Here is an 18,925-nt window from a genome sequence, read left to right on the forward strand (position 1 = left end):
TTAGTGCATCTTGGTTGTGATATTTAATTAGTTGTCCTTACCACTGTGGAATTTTAAAATTCCAAGCTATTGCTAAATTGAGAAATTCTGGAAACTAGCAAATAGCATGACATTGTAGTAACATGCATATTGTTTAATTTTGTTTTTTTTTTCAGCTACTAGCAATCCTGGAATTACTCTGCAATTATCTGTCATCAAGCCTCTTACTGGAAATAATTTTGAGGAATGGTATGAGTTTTTCAATGTGCATATGACTCTGCACAATTTGGACTTGGCTTTAAGAGTTGATGAGCCAAGTAAGCCCACTGATGTGAGCTCTATTGATGAAAGATCCTTTTATGAGAAATGGGAGCACTCCAATAGGATTTGTTTGATGGTGATGAAGTATACTATGGATAAATCTATTAAAGAATGTGTGCCAAAGACGAAAAGGGCCAAAGACTTTTTGGAATATGTGAAAGCCAATTATACCAAGATTGATAAGACAGAAATGACAACTTATTTGAAGTTTCTCACAACCACCATGTATGATGGAGTAAGTGGGGTTAGAGATCACATCATCAAGCTAAAGCACTACTTCAACAAGGCAAATGAGATGAAAGTGGAGTTGAGTGAGAAATTCTTGAAATGGTTGATAGTTGAGTCTCTTCCTACTTCCTTTGATGCAGTGAAGTTGACTTATAATGCCTTGAAGGAAGAATGGACTTTGGAGGAGTTGATGTCCATTGTGGTGCAACATGAAGCCTCACTAAAGAAAAATGAGACTTATTCCCTTGCTCTTGTAATTGACGAAGTGAGCAATATGAAGAAAAAACCTCCACACAAGAATTTTGGAGGCTCTAAGCAATTCAAGAGGAAAGGGAATTCGAGTCAAGGAACCTCTAATACATCTGCTTCTTCTAATGCTACAAAGAATGAGAGATTCAAGGGAAAGTGCAACTTTTGCCACAAAATTGAGCACAAGCAGGCTAATTGCTTCAAGTTTAAAAATGTTCTAGAGAAGAAAAAGAAATGTAAAATTGTGGTTGTGGTTAATTTGAATGCAAACATGATTGAGACTATTATTGTTGATGTTCATGCCAATTCTTGGTGGTTAAATACTAGTGCCACTATTCATGTTACTAATTCTTTGCAAGAGATGACAAACAAAAGGAGGCCATCAGAGCATGAAGAATGTGTGTATATGGATGATGGAAGCAAAGTGAAAGTAGAATTTTTTGGCATGATAAAACTAAGATTGACCATAAAAATTTTTTTATTGCTACACAATGTTGCTTACATACCCTCACTTAAGAGGAATTTGATTTCTATATCTATTTTGGATAGATAATGTTACACTTTCAACTTTGGAAAAGGAAAAGTCACTACAACAAAAATAATTTATGGTGTCACTTTTAAAATAATGACACCATATGACTTAAAATTCATAAGGTGACACATCATATAAAAATTTTTAATTAGGATAGATGATATTAATTTTAAGTTTAGTGTCAGTTTTAAAAAAGTGACACCATATAAAATAAAAATTTTAAAATATTATAACTAAATGGGCCCACTTTGAGAATAATGATAGTATATAAAAAAAAACTCATTATTTCCACATTCCCACAATCCAAAAAAATCTCATCCCATAACCCATAACCCATAACCATAACTTTCTTCTACCTCTCTTCTCACACCCATAGTTCACACACAACTACTCTTCTCTACTTCGTGGACTCTCAGGTAACCCAAAATCTCTTAGATCTATCATTTTCTTTTTTTTTTTCTTTTTTTATTAATGCCAAAATCTTTATTAGCACAACTGATTTACATTCATTGATTTGGTATATTTGTAATGTAGATTGTGTAAATAGTGTTTTTTTTATTGAGTTGCACGAAAGTAAAAATTAGGTTTAACATTCCACCATATCTTTTGTTTCATTGTTAAATCCATAAACCCCAAAACGAATGAAAATAAGATAAATGAATGATTTTTTAATATCTTTCATACTCAAAATGAGGGATAAATATTTTACCGTATGACCTTTTCTTTTGATCTTACAAGAAACTTCTTTTGATGAGATTTTCTACTTGTTTTCTAGGAATATTATAGTATATTGTCATGAGGATATGTATCGGTGATATTTGAAAATTAATTTTTTAGAAAATTATTCTCAATATTGTCATCTCCCACAAAAGGAAAAATGAAATAGTTTCCATATCATGTTAGAGTTGGTTTAGAATGTTGGAATTAACAATGAGAAATTAATTTTATTTTCTATTTATTAATGTAAATGAATTGTTTTTTAAAATTTAAATAGGAGTGAAAATTTTTATAATTATAAAAATGATCAAATCTCATATTTTGATTTTTTTTTTTTTTTTTAATTCTTTTACATGGTATTATGGTTAATATCTCATCTTGTTCTATTTATATTTTTTTTTAATTCTTAAAATATGTTTTTTGTTTTTTATTTTTACCTTCTTTTCTTATTGTTTTTACATGCATTCACCAAAATTTAGAGTAATTTGAGATTGATGATGAAATTTATCTTTCAAGGTTAAAAAATTTCTATAAAATCCTTTTATTACATAAATTTTCCTTCCATAAAACTTTTTTTTTTGAAAAAGATATTTTATAAATTTCTTTTGATTTTCTATGAAATTTCCTTTAATTTGTTTATTTTCTAATAATATTATAATATGTTGTGATGAAGACATTGGTTGGTAATATTTGGAAAATAATTTTTGAGAAAATTATTCTCAATATTGTCATCTCCCTCAAAAGGATTCTAAAAATTTGTTTTATTTTTGTCTTCTTTTCTTATTGTTTTTATATGCATTGACCAAATTTTGGAGTAATTTGAGATTGATGATGAAATTTTTTCCTTTCAAGGTTAGGAAATTTCTATAAAATCCTTTTATTACAAAAAATTTTCCAATCCCTTCCATAAAACTCTTCATTTTTTTCATTTTTCTTTTTTCTGAAAAAGATATTTGATAATTTATTGATCTAAAGAATATCAAAAGTAAAATTTAAAATATTGAATATCTTTTCCTTTGATGTTTTTAATCTTTTATTATTTTTATTTGAACATATTTTTCATATCCAGATTTTTTATTAATTATTTTAATTAGAAAAAATAAATATTAATTGGAGTTATGACTGAAAAATTAATAATTTTTATGAAAGTTTCTTTAATTATTTCTCATACTAATTTTTCTCTTAACATTTTTTAATAATGAATTAGGTTTTTTGTCTTATATACACAATCTTCAAGCTTGTTATAATATCATGTCCTCTCATATTAGTAGTTGAAAAAAATTTTATATTTTGTTACTAAAATTTTATTTTATATAATTGAGATGAAATTTAATGGACATTGTTATTTCACAAAATGAATATTAAAAAAATATTGAAATTAAAAAAATCCTTCCAAGAAATAAAAAATATATATAAAAAGAATTAAATGTTAAAAATGATTTTAAAAGCACAATGAATTATAAAAATAAATAAATTTAAAAAGTGCATATTTTAAGTGGAAGATTACTATTTTCCAAAATTTTAGATTTATTTTTTTATTTTCTAGTTTTGCTTTATTTTTTATTTTCTTGAATTGTTTTTATTTGAGTTCAAATGTGATTACTTTGTTATGAGATTCATTAAAGAGATAATTGTTGATTCTACAATTATTGTATTAAAGGTTTTACTCATTTAATGAATTGTACTTAGTTTCATACTTCCAATTATTATGATATTAATGTTATTCTCATTTGATTTCAGTTTTATGATATAAAAAAAAAAAACATATTCTCAGGTAGAATTTGATGAAATTAGAGGAGAATTAATTTCTTTTGTGTTATAACTAATCATGAATCATATTGATAAATCATGATCATGCATGGTGAGTCCCTTAGTTGTTATATGAATTTTCCATTGGTATTGTATAATATTACTTATTCTTTACAAACTATTTTTATATCAAAATGGGAAAAAGAAAAAAGAAAACATTAGTACTTAGATTTGTTTATTTTTTATAACATCAATTAATTTTTATTTTCAATAAAACTCTAAATCTCATTAAACTATGAAATGCAGGTATACATTCTTGGGAAGACATTATGAAGAATAAAAAGAAAGGAGAAAGAAACAACAACATTTTGGGTTTTTAGATGTGACTCTTATGCCATACATTATAGGACATCAATGTTACTTTATTTGGTATTGAGAATTTTGGGTTTTTGGATGCAACTCTTGTGTCATTTTATGATTAGTCGGTTTTATGCATATGAAATGCAGGTATACATGAATGTTGGAATGCTTAACATTTCTAGATCATATTTTAATATGTATTCACTTTTCTTTTTTAGTTTCGGTGAGGTTTGATGTACTATCATTTTGTAAACATTTGATATACAAATATCACTGGATGATGTAATGTATTATAGGTTAATCCATAAGCATTACGAAAATATAAGTTAAATGTGATATGATTATTATATTTATGGACAAAATATACACAAGTTGATCTTATTTGTTAATAAGCATTACAAAAATCAACAGGCTAATTAATAAAAAACAACCATATCTTCTATAATCATTTACAATGATGTGACACCATAACTCAAAGGTGATGCATTTAACGTGACACCATAACTAAAAAGTGATGCATTTAATATGACACCTTATATATCTCATGCAACTCTATATCAAATTAAGTATAACTAAAAATATATGGTGTCGCTTCTGAATATGTCACCATTTATCTGCTTTGGTGTCGCTTCCAAATACGTCACCAATTGGTACCCTCTATGGTGTCAGTGGATAAGGTGACGCTATGTTGTAGCAACACCCTATGTTTATAGTGACTCATTATAAATGTCACCATATCTCTTTTTTCTTGTAGTGAGTGGACATATTTAGCAATTCAGTTCTAATTGGCAATGTTGTTTTGTTTGGCAATCTTTATAATCTTGGTTTGCATCATGGTCCTTTGTGTGATTCATCTTCTGTTAATTCTGTTGTTAGTTGCTAGCGTGCTAGAATGAATTTGAGTTCTTGCATGTTATGGCACAAACACCTAGGTCATATTTCTAGGCAAAGATTAGACAGATTGGTTAGAGATGGTGTGCTTTCTAATCTTGATTTCTCAGACTTTGAGACGTGTGTTGTTTGTTTAAAAGGGAAAATGACAGCTAAGACCAGAAAAGAGAAGATTGATAGGTGTGGAAGTACTTTAGACTTGATCCACATAGATATATGTGGTCCTTTGACACTAACTGCTTTAGGGGGTTATAAATATTTCATCACTTTTATTGATGATTTCTCTAGATATGGTTATGTTGAACTAATCCATGAGAAATCTGACTCCCTAAATGTGTTTAAGGCCTTTAAGGCTAAGGTGGAGTTGCAGTTGGGAAAACTCATTAAAGCTATGAAGTCTAATATAGGTGGTGAGTATTATGGGAGATATGATGAGACTGGATAGAATCCTGGACCATTCGCTAAGTTTTTGTTGGAATGCGACATTGATGCCAAATATACAATGCCAGACACTCCTCAATAGAATGGGGTTGTAGAAATGAGGAATCGCACATTATTGGATATGGTAAGGTGCATGTTGTCTAATTCCTCCTTACCAGAATTTTTATGGGGTGAAGTCTTAAGGACTGCGACATATATTTTGAATCAAGTTCCCAGTAAGTCTGTGCCTAAGACACCTTATGAGCTATGGTCAGGAAAGAAACCGAGTCTTCACCATTTTCATGTTTGGGGATGTAAGGCTGAGGTTAGGTCATATAACCCACAGTCAAAGAAACTTGATCCTAAAACCATTAGTGGTTTCTTCGTTGGTTATTGCATTGGATCAAGGGGTTCAAGATTTTATTGTCCATCTCATACCACCATGATCATTGAGTTAGACATGGTTGTATACTTTGAAGATGAAGTTAATGTTGATCCAAATTTTGTGCCTCGTGAGATACCTTTTGGAGAAGAGCATGTTATAATTCCTTTTCCTACATCTCATGTTCCAGATGTGGATGTTCCTATTGTCCAACAGCCAGCCACTTGTCAAGGAGAGCATGGTGATCAAGTGGAACCTGGCATTCTTGTTGATGGTACTGTTGTTGATGGGATTCCTTTGAGAAGATCACAGAGGGTTCGTAGGTCGGCTATTTCATATGATTACATGATTTATTTGCAGGAGCATGAGTATGATGGTTATGATGTTTCTTATCCAATCACTTATCAAGAAGCAATTCATTGTCCTTAATTCACTTCTTGGAAAGAAGCCATGAATGATGAAATGAACTCTATGTATATGAATGGTGTTTAGGATTTGGCCGAATTGCCACATCGTTGTAAACCAGTTGGGTGCAAGTGGGTCTCTAAGACCAAACGTGATTCTAGCGGGCAAATAGAGAGATATAAAGCTAGACTTATGGTTAAAGGTTATAGTCAAAGAGAAGGAATTGATTTTAAAGAAACCTTCTCACCTGTGTCAACCAAGGACTCTTTTAGAGTGATTATGACCATAGTAGCTCATTTTGATTTGGAGCTACATCAAATGGATGTCAAAATAGCTTTCTTGAATGGTGATCTGGATGAGGATGTGTATATGGAGCAACCTACTGGTTTTGTAGAAGTTGGAAATGAAGATTTAGTTTGCAAGTTCAATAAGTCAATTTATGGTCTTAAACAGGCTTCGAGACAGTGGTATATGAAGTTTGATAGAATTATCACCCAAAATGGTTTTAAAGATAATACAGTTGATAGATGCATATATTTAAGGGTTAGTGGGAGTAGTTACATATTTCTTGTTTTATATGTTGATGATATACTACTCGCACCAAATGATTCTAACCTGTTGATTGAGACAAAGCACATGTTGTCAACCCATTTTGACATGAAGGATCTTGGTGAGGCTTCTTATGTTTTAGGCATAAAGATTCTTGGTGATGGAGCTAATGGGGTACTTAAATTGTCTCAAAGAACCTATATTGAGAAAATATTGAAGAGGTTCAATATGCACAACTGTAGTTCTGCTAGAGCACCAATTGTGAAGGGTGATAAGTTTTCAAAAGCTCAGTGTCCTCAAAATGATGATGAGAGAGAGGAAATGAGAACCATTCCTTATTCATCTTTGGTTGGCAGCCTTATGTATGCTCAAGTATGTACATGCCCTGATATTGCTTTTGTTGTGGGCATGTTGGGAAGGTACTTAAGCAACCCTAAGAGTCAACATTGGAAAGCTGCTAAGAAGGTCCTTAGGTATTTGCAAGGAACTAAGGACTTAATGTTGACATATCGGCGCACCAACATACTTGATGTAGTTGGATTTTGTGATGTTGATTTTGCTGGCTGCATAGATGATAAAAAATCCACTACGGGTTATATTTTTGTGATGGCAAGAGGAGCTGTATCTTGGAAAAGTGTCAAGTAGACACTTACAGCATCCTCAACTATGGAGGCAGAGTATGTGGCATGTTATGAGGCTTGTTGTCATGCTATATGGATGCATAATTTTATTTCAACTTTGGGAGTTGTTGACTCCATTTCTAGACCGCTGAAATTATTTTGTGATAATTCTGCAGCTGTTGCTTTCTCTAAGAACACTAGGAGTAATTCTCGCTCCAAACATATTGATGTAAAGTTCTATTTTGTTAAGGAGAAAGTGGCAGAGTCTCTTATTGATATTGAGCACATGTCCACAAAAGGTATGTTGGCGGATCCACTAACAAAAGGCTTACCCATAGTTGTGTTTCAGGAACATGTATCTCAAATGGGGTTGTTCGGAGCCTAGGTTCCATTAAGTTAGTGGGAGTCATTTTTGGTATTGTAATATTATGCTATTGTTGGAAGGATTGCTACTATTGTATAATTCCCTGTGAATCAAGCAATGAAACATGTATGATTGCTTTTGATTATTTGTTTTGATGAGATTCTATAGGACATTGATTTATGATTACATATATGTTGTGATGTTTGATTATGTAGTCCAAGTGAGAGAATTGTTGGAATTTTTATGTGTGGACTTACATAATCAATGTGATAATGCCATAAATCAATGTTATTTTATTTTTGCATTGTGGTCCATAATGGGGTTGGACACATTATTGCTTGATTTTTTATGGCCTCACCCTAATTAACTTGACTAGCCCATTAAGTCAAGTGGTCCAAATTGTGTGTGTGTAATGTGGTATATATGAATATATATATATATATATATATATATATATATATATATACATAAAGGAAAAAGAAAGGTTCTGTTCTGTTCTATTTTCTCTTTAGGATTGAAAACGGCACGCACTGCGAACTCTTCATAACACACACACAGACTGAATTTGGGTGTGGAAATGGAAGAGCTCATTGAATCAAGATTTTCACACCATCATGAACTAAGCGTATTCTTAGACACTAGTGGAGCACGGAAATGGCTTTCCATGGGATTAATCAAGGTAAGCATTTCATCAATTGCCCTTTTACTGCATGTTTTAATGTCTACATGTGATCCTATGTGGTTTGAAGTTTTTCATCATTTTCTTGTTTAGCATGCTAGTTTTGAAATCACCTTAACCTACCTAGGTACCCTCAATTAATCAATTGATTGCCACATTTCCCTCAACTTAGTCAATAGAGACCTTTGTAGGGCTTAGAGGGGTGTTACCTCTTAGAGGTACCTTCCCAATAAGTAACCTGATCCCCAGACCTAGACTCGGGTTTTCAAAGAGATGTTTTTCCAAAAAAATTATGGAGTCTCTTTTTAGGGTTTTTTTTCTTGTTTTATTTTCTCTTTTAAAAATAAAATAAAATAAGTGGCGACTCCAATTTTTCCAAAACTATAAATTTTCACGAAATAAAAGTGAGTCTTGCCGATCGAGTGGGGACGCAAGCAAATAATGTGGGTCCACATATGTGATTTCCCTTATATACTTTATTGAGACTTTTTGTTGATGACAAAAAAGGGGAGAAATAATGATAGGTTTCTAACTTGGGAAGAAATATTAATATTTGATTTTAGCAATCCTATCCATAGTGATGCAATGTGTCTAATTTGTCATATTTGTATGCATCATGTTTAATAATAATATATTGCTTATTGCTAAATTGCTCTTTATGCTATTTATGTTTGATTATATCATTTTGAGCACCTTTAATATACTCCTTGAAGTTCTTTAACTTGAATATTTTCTAAATTCAAAGAAGCATGTATTGAGGGAGAGCTTTTTAGCAACCTTGGTTTTGTCATCATAAAAAAGGAGAAGATTGTGAAACCAAGGTTTGGTTCATCTTAGTTTTGATGATAACAAAATAAGGTTTGGAACTAATGATTATTTTTCAAGTGTGATTAGGCAATAAGATTTCCAAAGTGGAAATCACAATATCAAGCGAAAGAGAAATCATTAAGAAGAAAAAGATCTCAAAGAGAAATGTTTTTCAAGACTCAAGCTTCATAAGATCTCTTTGTGAGGTTGTTAGTGTAGTAGGATTTTCATGCATTACATTCTTTACTTATACACCAAAATCATCCAAGAGTTTTTTTCATTTTAAATCTTTTAAAATTGAGTGATTTCATGTTTTCAACTAAAATCTTGTATCAATTTTTTTTCCAAACTTGTTTAAAAGGTTTTAAGTTGAAAAAGTTGGTTGTTGAGCCAAAAATGGCTCAACCGGTTGAACTGGATGAGAAACCGGTCGATCCCCAGCTCAACTGGTCGAGGAGTGCAAAAAAACCTTCTCTCTCTTCCAAAATGGTTGTTCAACCAATCAAGGTTGAACCTCAATTGGTCGACCCCCACCTCAGCCGATTGAGGTCCAACAGTCACCTGCTAAGTATTAAATGCTAACGGCTAGTCAACCGGTCGAACCCCCAATGGCTAGTTTGGCATTTTTCCTTTATAAAAAGGCTTCAATCTTCATTGTTTCATGAGCTTAACCTTCCTAAACCCTTCTTGAATATATTTGAACCTTGAAAGAGTATTTTTTAGTGCACCATTATTCTAAAACTTGCATATCATTAGTGCATCATTCAATCCTAGTTTTCTTGTATCATTTGAGTCTTAAAGTTTTGCACTAGGATTTTATGAGATCCTTTATTATCTTCATTTGTAAATCTTTGAGAGAAAGAATCTAAGTGTGAGATATCACTTAGGGATTCTCAAGTATGGGGTATCACTTGAGGGGTTATTCAGGAGTGAGGTATCTCTTGAGGTTTGTAAATGGTTCTTGGAGCCAAAAGTCCAAAATGGTGGATTGGAACCATAATCCAATTATATTGCTTGAAGGCTTGGTTTGGAAGCCATAAATTAGTGGAACCTCAAGCTTGGAATGGAAGGTAGAGGAGAGTGGATGTAGGCCAAGATGCGTAGAACCACTATAAAAATATTGTGTTTGCCTACTCTTTTACTTTATATGCAATTGTTTTTATATTGTTTTATTATATATTTTCATATAATTGTCTCTTGCATTCATACAATTTAAATTTGCAAAAAGAGACCATCACCCTATTCACCCCCCCTCCCCCTGTAGGGTGATTACCTTAAATTGGATTAACTTAATTTTTCTAACATAAATGACCAAAAAAATATAAATAATAAATACATAAATAGTTGAATTTTTGTTAGATTGGTTTTTCGATTTTCTTATTTTCCCTCATAGTGTAAAAATTTTTCCTTCGCAATGTAAAAAAAATATGAGAACACACAGAGGACACATAAGAACACTGATTGAAAATATAGAGAACATCTTTTTTTTTCTTCTTCTTCTTAGAACAGCGGTAAAAATACGAAGAACATCATTTTATTATTCTTTGAAAGTCGGGCTTTAGAAAACACGGGGAACACTTGAGAACAAAAAACACTCTCTTATCAAACATGTTTTTGGGTTTTTTATTCTCAAAAATAGAAAACAGTTTTTGAAAACACCAACCAAACAAACCCACAATTTCTTATCATAAAACCTTGTGAGCTTGTTGTTATTGTACCCATCTTTGATGACCTTTTCTTCTCCATCCATCTATTTTAATTCTCATTACATTTTTCTTTCTAATTTCGACCTGCATTCTTACTCTTCAACTAATTAGATTTTGAGTAGTCCAGTTGACATGCTTTTGGAATATATGAAAGCCAATTTTATTGAGAAGCCAAATAAAATAATCACTTTCTCAAAAAATAAAAAATAAAAATAAAAGACAAACAAGTAAATATATATAAAATGTTGCATTTTTTAATAAGTAAATCACATTAATCTTTGAAACAAAATAACCCAATTACCAAAGTTTTTTTCATAAATAGTTTTCAAAAATTAGTTTTTGAGAATGATTCTTGAAAATAATTTAATAAAATTTTATTAATTTATAAAATAAGATATGGGCATGTGACTACTAAATTCCTATTTTAAAGTCTCTTTAAAATTTTTGAAAATAAAAATATTAGTTTATTTTCAAGCTTTTTTTTTTTTTTATGAAACAAGATATGGGTGTGTGACTACTAAATTCCTTTTTTAAAGTTTCTTTAAAAAATTTTAAAATAAAAATATTAGTTTATTTTCAAGTTTTTGGCTATCAAATTTAAATATATATATATATATATATATATATATATATATAAGTCAACAACTATGATTTTTAAAAGATTTGTGTATACATCTTTGATTCTCAACCTAACTAAAAGCTTAAGGTTATATTTGGTTCTCGAAAAATTTGAAAAAAAAAATATGAAGGAAAGAAAATAAAGAGAAAAAATGGTGGGAAAGAAAAAATGAAGGAAAATAAAAAATAAATTCAAAATCAACAAATTATTTATTTATGTTTCTTCAAACTCGTTTATCTTTTTTTTTTAATTATATAAAGATTAAATAATTTCAAAATGTATAAATTTCAAAATAAATTTAAATATTTAATTTTCTTTCTTATTTTTCCACAGTGACGCCAAATATGAGCAAATCATTATCCTTAATTTTTTTTTTTCTTTATCTTTAGTAATTTTCAGAAACTAAACATAGTCAAAGCTTAAAGTATGAAATGTGAATACTGTTGGCGTGAGTCATTAGAATTACTGGGTTATGGAAATTGTAGTTGTAAAAATCCCTTAATTCAAGGGTCAACCATCAATTTAGTCTAAGATACTATATAGGCTAAGTATAACATCCAAAATTATCTTTTTGTATCTCTATATATTGAAATTGAATCAAAGAAATAATATATTAAGACTATTGCAATTTGACATGGTATCAGAGCATGGTCTTGGGTTTCCTGTGACTTGATTAAAGAAAGGGACCCAAACTACTTAGAATCCATGGTAGATTCCATCGAACTGATAGAACCACCAAAACACCACAACTAAATCCATCTTTGACAACCAAACAACCAAGATGACAAAGGTTCTATAAAGGGCCCAAGCCTCATCACCATTACCCCTCATTGATTCCCTAATAGTACCAGGCATCGAGTTAGACGGTTCTAACTATGCATTATGGTCCCAAGTTGTTGAGATGTATATCTCGAGCAAAGACAAATTGAGATACATCAATGAAGACTTACCACAACCATTAGAGACAAATCCATTCTTTTGAAAATGGCAGACTGAGAATGCTATTGTGAAGGAATGGTTGATCAACTCGATGGAATCCTCCTTAGTCGGGAACTTCATTCGCTTCTTGACTACCAAGCAGGTTTGGGATTCTATTGCTACAACATACTTTGATGGATCTAACACATCACAAGTTTATGATCTCCGAAGGCGTGTAACTTAGATGCGACAAGGAGGTAGATCCATTGAAAAATACTACAATGATCTACAAGGTCTGTGGCACAAGATTGACTTTCGTCACCCTAACCCGATGGAGTGTGCAATAGATATACAAAAATATAACTCCATCCTATAGGAGGAAAGAGTTTATATTTTTCTGGATGGGTTAGATGATCGACTTGATAATATTCAAAGTGATGTTCTTCAGTTGAAGCCCTTCCCTACTATTAAGCAGGCCTATGCACATGTTAAAAAGGAAGACACTCGCCAAGTTGTGATGGCATCTGGGGTCGAGAATGCCTCTAGCAGTGTTGTCATGGCCACTAAAGGGGTTAAACCTAGCCAACCACAAACTTTGGTGAAGTTGGGGTCATTAACCAAAACTAAGAGCCAAATTGATGGAGGAAAGTGTACCCACTGTGGCAATACCAAACACACCCGAGACACCTACTTCAAACTACATGGGTACCCCAACTAGTGGCATGAGTTGCAAGCCCGGAAGAAGAAGGATAACACAATGGCTGAGAAAGGCAAGGGTCGAGCTGTTGTGGTCATTGTCAAGCCCTAGTTATCACTCATTCCCATGGTTGATTCTTCTACTACAGTCAACAATCGAGGTAATTGTGGACAGGTTCTATGTAGCTCTAGCACTCGAAATAATGGTGCCTGGATCATTGACTCCGGGGCTACGGATCACATGACCTTTGACCCGAGTGACTTTTCTCATACAACACAATCATAACGAGTTTGCATTGTTAATGCCAATGATGTGGCATATCTTGTCACAGGGGCTAGAACCGCGCCCATGTCACCCTCTCTTTCACTCTCCCACACGCTTCTTGTTCCATCTTTATCAAACAAACTGATCTCAGTAAGTCAAGTTACTAAAGAAGTTAATTGTGTAGTATTAATATATCTTGCTTTTTGTCTTCTTCTGAATATTCTCGACAAGGAGATCATTGGGCATGGTACCAAGAGAGGACTTTATTACTTAGATGATTTCAGCCCAAGAAAGACAAATCACATGCAAACTCAGGTCAATAGCAAGGAAAGACAGATCTAGTTGTGGCATTGTCGTTTGGGGCATCCATCATTTGGCTATTTATGACACTTATTTCAGGATTTATTTTTACATTTACCAAATGTAGACTTTAAATGTAATACATGTATTGTGGCTAAGAGTCATAGAATTTCCTATCCAGCAAGTCTGAATAAAAATGTTGTCCTTTTTTTTTAATACACTCTGATGTATGGGGGCCTTCATCGATGACTACTCCCTCGGGTTATGGATGGTTTGTGATTTTTGTCAATGATTGTACTCGCATGACGTGGCTCTATCAAATGAAGACCAAAGATGAAGTCTTTCTCAGACCCAATTCTCAACCAAGATACGAGTTCTTCGGTTCAAAAATGGTGGGAAGTTTATTAATCAACACTTTCAGGCCTATTTCCAAGACCATGGTCTACTCCACGAAACATCTTGCTCCCAGACCCCACAACAAAATGGTATTGCCGAGAGAAAAAATTGGCATATCTTGGAGACCACTCACGCTTTACTCCTTGGCACATATGTTCCTAGTCGCTACTGGGATGATGTAGTTTCCGCTACTGTATACTTGTTAAATTGAATGTCTTCCAAAGTGTTGAATTTCAAGACTTCATTATAGGTTTTATCTACTCATTTTCGTCTGCCCTCAGTTCTTATGCTTTCTCCTCGGGTTTTTGGATGTGTTGTTGTAGACCCTCCATTTTGTCCTACTAGTACATGTCCTATTACATGTTCGTTTGGTACTTTACAATAATTCTCTGGTGTCCCATTAGACACCACCTTGGAGACTCTGGTTGAGAGACTCATCTGACCTTATTGTGATTCTAGGCAACCTTAATTTAGACTTAGGGTTTTTTTTTTCTTCCTTGTTAGGCCCATTTAGATGCACTTGGCCCATTAGGAACCACCTTAGACCAACTTAGGCGTCCTAGCCCCATTTAGATGCACTTGGCCCATTAGGCACCACCTTAGGCCCCTTAGGCACCCTAGGCCCATTTAGATGCACTTAGCCCACTTAGGCTCATCTAGGCACACTCTATCCCACTTAAGTCGTCTTTCAGGTAATTTTTGCATGTTTGCATAGCTAGTATGGATTGCATTTTTGTGTGGTTTGCATGGTTGCATGACATTCTTACATGGCCTACATGACACTCGATTTTTTTTTCTTTTTTCATTTTCTAAAACACCACTTTTATTCATTTATTTAAACTAATAATTTTGTGTTTTTGTAGGGAACCAAACCAATTGGAAAAAGAAGAAAGTCCATGGGCATGAGATGACACTAAGGATGCTATTTTTAAGATGGTAGAGTACCAAATTTGATTAGCATGTGAAAATGAAGGTTTTTGGAAGATACCGAATTGTGCTTTGATGTGAAAAGGTGTAGGATTTAGTTTTAGTGGTCTTTTGGTAAGGTTTACCAAAAGGCACGTGAAAAGAAAGTTTTTATGAATTGGAAGAGGTTCCCAAGAGAGGAGTCCACAAAGAAGGAAAGTCCGCACCTTTTTTTTTTGGAAACTTGAGACCACACCTTGGAGATGATTTTAGCGCATTTTGGAAGATATGATTCAGTAGGTGATGGAAATGATTGGAGGATATCTTTGAAGGAAGGTTGGAGGGTTATGAAGTGGTGGCATTCAACCCACGATAGATATGAAGAATGAAAGAAAGAAAAGCCGACATGGAGAGGTGAAAAGGAAATATTCAACAAGTATATGGATGGGAAGGAGAGTTGTGTTCAGAATGAAGAGAAATTTTGAGCGTGATGAGAAGGATGATTATGGAAAGGAGGGCTGTGAGAGGTAAGAAAGAGAAATTCTGATCCAGCATGAAAAGGATGCTTATGGGAGGGTGATTCAACAATACGTGGAAGAGAGATATTCAGCATTCTGGTGGATGAATGAAGAGGATTTTTGGGGAAGATACAGAGGAGGAGGAAGGTTTTTTTTTTTTTTTTTTTTTTTGAAATGAAACTTCGAGCACCAGGGGGGTGATCGGGAAAAAACAGAGTTCTAGATTGATACATGGGGGGTTCTGGAGAATTTTAGCAAGGGAAGACGTCATTCTTTGTAACCGTGAGCACCATCTTCATAGTTGATCATCACTCACATCTCCATCATCAGCTTGGAAAGAAAGGTTACAACTAGAGATTACCACTTGTCTCTATCTTGAGGAGTTCATCAGCAACGTGCTTTCTCTCAGATCAACCAGACGTCTCACCATGGGAACACCAACTTCACCACTACCAGTCCACTCGCCTCTATCATTCGCCCATCACCATAACAAGAAACACCTGCAATGTCATATTAATCATCAGCGAACCAATATCTTCTCATCTCGGCATCTGCATCTCAAAATTCTTTTGGTTTCTGGGTGCATCAAATCTCCATAGAAAGGCTGAGGAGTGTGCCTTCATCTGAGAGGAGGTTTCAGGTTTTTGTCAACGTCTCCATTTCTAACGTCTTCCTCTTAGGAAATTTCAAATTTCCGTTCACGCCTTCAGTACCAACTCCATGCTGCAATCTGTAGTCGCATGCCCCCCTCTCCCACGGGCTACATCCACCACCAATCCACGCACCAAGTCTTCATCCCCACGGGCTGCATCCACCGCTAGTCCATGCATCAAGTCTTCATACCCACGGGCTGCATCCACCGCCAGTCCACGCACCAAGTCTTCATCCCCACGGGCTATATCCACCGCCAATCCACGCATCAAGTCTTCATCCCCACGACTGCCACTTTGAGGAGAAAGTAGTTCACGCACCAATAAAGCCTCCATAGGTGGCACTTCTAGGCAGCATCTCCATCTCTAGAAGGAGAACACTTCATCACCATTAAAGATCTGCACCAGCACACTAGTTCAGTCATCTGAGCACTACACCCACATCTCCACCTCGCTGGTTTTCGAACGACCATCCTCACGCTGCAACCAGTTGTCATCTGCCTACACCTCACCACATCATCCATGCACCATTCTCCAATAAGACACTGCAATACGCATTCTTGAAGGTAAGTTCATTTTTAAAATTTTATCTTAGTTTAATTTTAATTTATTTCATTAGTTTAGATGCTTTTATAATTAGTTTAATTAATTCCTCATGATAAAGTTCTTATTTTTCATTCCAATTTAGTTTAACGTTGATTTTTAGTCTACAAATATTTTTTTTTAAAAAATCATGTTTTAGTCTACTTTGATTAAATTTAATTCATCTATTTGGTTTAAATATTTTTTGTAGTTTTAGATCGTTGGTAAAATTGATTCTATGTTTAAAAGTTCATGCTTTTAATTTGCTTTCACTTAATTTGGTTCATTTTAATTATTTTAGGCACTTTCATACTTTTAGTTCATTGATAAAATCAATCTCATGTTTGAAAGTTCATGTTGTTAGATTGCTTTAATTTAATTTGGTTCATTTTAATTAGTTTAGGTATTTTTGTAGTTTTAATTCATTAATAAAATTGATTCTATATTTGAAAGTTCATGGTTTTAGCTTACTATGATTTAGTTTCACTCATCTATTCAGTTTAGGTATTTTTATAATGTTAGTTCATTAATAAAATTGATCCTATGAGTTGAAGACTCTGTTTTAAATTTGCTCTAGTTGGTTTTTGATTCATTGTTTTAGGTTTGAGTGTTTTTATATTTTTAATGTGTTAATATAATTGATCCTATGTGTTAAAGATTTGGTTTTAGATTTGCTTTAGTTAGTATTTAATTCATTTTTAAGCTTAGATTTTATTTTAATAATGTTAATTTATTGAGAATGTTGATTCCATGTTTGAAAATTCATATTTGTTTTTAGTTTGCTTTCATTTAGTTTGGTTACTCCATTAATGTCATGATTAATATTTTCTTAAAAATCATTAGTTTAGTTGCCTTGGAGATATTATGCTTAGCTCATTTCCTTTTAATAATTGTAGTTTAGATTTCCCATTGATCTTGATATTCCATGTTTCTATAACTTATTGTTGTTGGCTTACTGATTTAAATCAAAGGATAATAAAAATATTCTTAAGTTATTTAAATTTAGTTTCCATTAAGTTGTTTGCTAAATTATGCTTTTAAAATTCCATGTTTTAGTTTTCTAAATTTAGGGTAAGTTTGTGTTCTAAGCTCTTTATGTTTGGGTCACTTTGAATATGTTATTTTATGTGTTTATAGCCATTTATTGTTGGTTTACTGATAAAAGACCGGCCTATATGACTTGTGTGATAATTGATGTTTTTTGTGTACTCTTGATCATTTTTGCTATGTTATTTAGATACCAAACATGCTAGGATTCTTTCCTTTACTAATCATCATTATAATTTTGTCTATCTTCACAAGAATCGGCATACCAAGTTGGATCCATGTGCAGTTCGGTGCATTTTTTTGGGATATGTTTTACATAAAAAAAAAAAGGTAATAAGTGTTATGACCCTACTACCAATCGCACCTACATTACCATGGATGTGACCTTCCTTAAGTCCGAGTGCTTCTTCCAAACCAGGATGACTAATTCAACTCTTTAGGGGGAGCCTACGGGTGAAGAGCCGAATTGGTTGATAACTCCAAGAAGTGAGATGGCACCAGGAATTGAAATTGAAAATGAAGAGCTACAACCACTGATGAACATGGAAAAAATAGGAGATGCTATAGGTAGAGAAGGACCCGAGAGTGAAGAACCTACCAATGAACTCGAGAATGAAGAACTTGCCAATGATGAGCCTGCAAATACCCCCCTCACTTCAGTACCCAAAGACTCTACCACTGAGAATACTCTTGAGGTAAGCCATTCTACCACTTCTCCATGTGATAATACCTTAGATACTCCTACTAGTTACATATTGCCTTTCAGACACAATCGTGGGAAACCACCTAATAGATATTCTCCTGATGAGGAAGAGAGAAGATCCAAGTACCTAATTGCAAATTATGTGACCACTCAAGCACTCTTTGAGCCTATCAAAACCTTTACACACACCTTCTCCTCCTGTTACATCCTGAGTAGTGTTGAAGAAGCTCTAGCCGATCCAAAGTGGGCACAGACAATACAAGAAGAGTTGGAGGCCTTACCGAAAAATAATACTTGGAGATTGGTTTCTCTACCAGAAGGGAAAAAATTAGTGGGATGTAAATGGGTGTTCTCTTAAAATACAAGG

This window comes from Vitis riparia, chromosome 7 (genome assembly GCF_004353265.1).
Source record: "Vitis riparia cultivar Riparia Gloire de Montpellier isolate 1030 chromosome 7, EGFV_Vit.rip_1.0, whole genome shotgun sequence".
NCBI classification, from domain to species: Eukaryota; Viridiplantae; Streptophyta; class Magnoliopsida; order Vitales; family Vitaceae; genus Vitis; species Vitis riparia.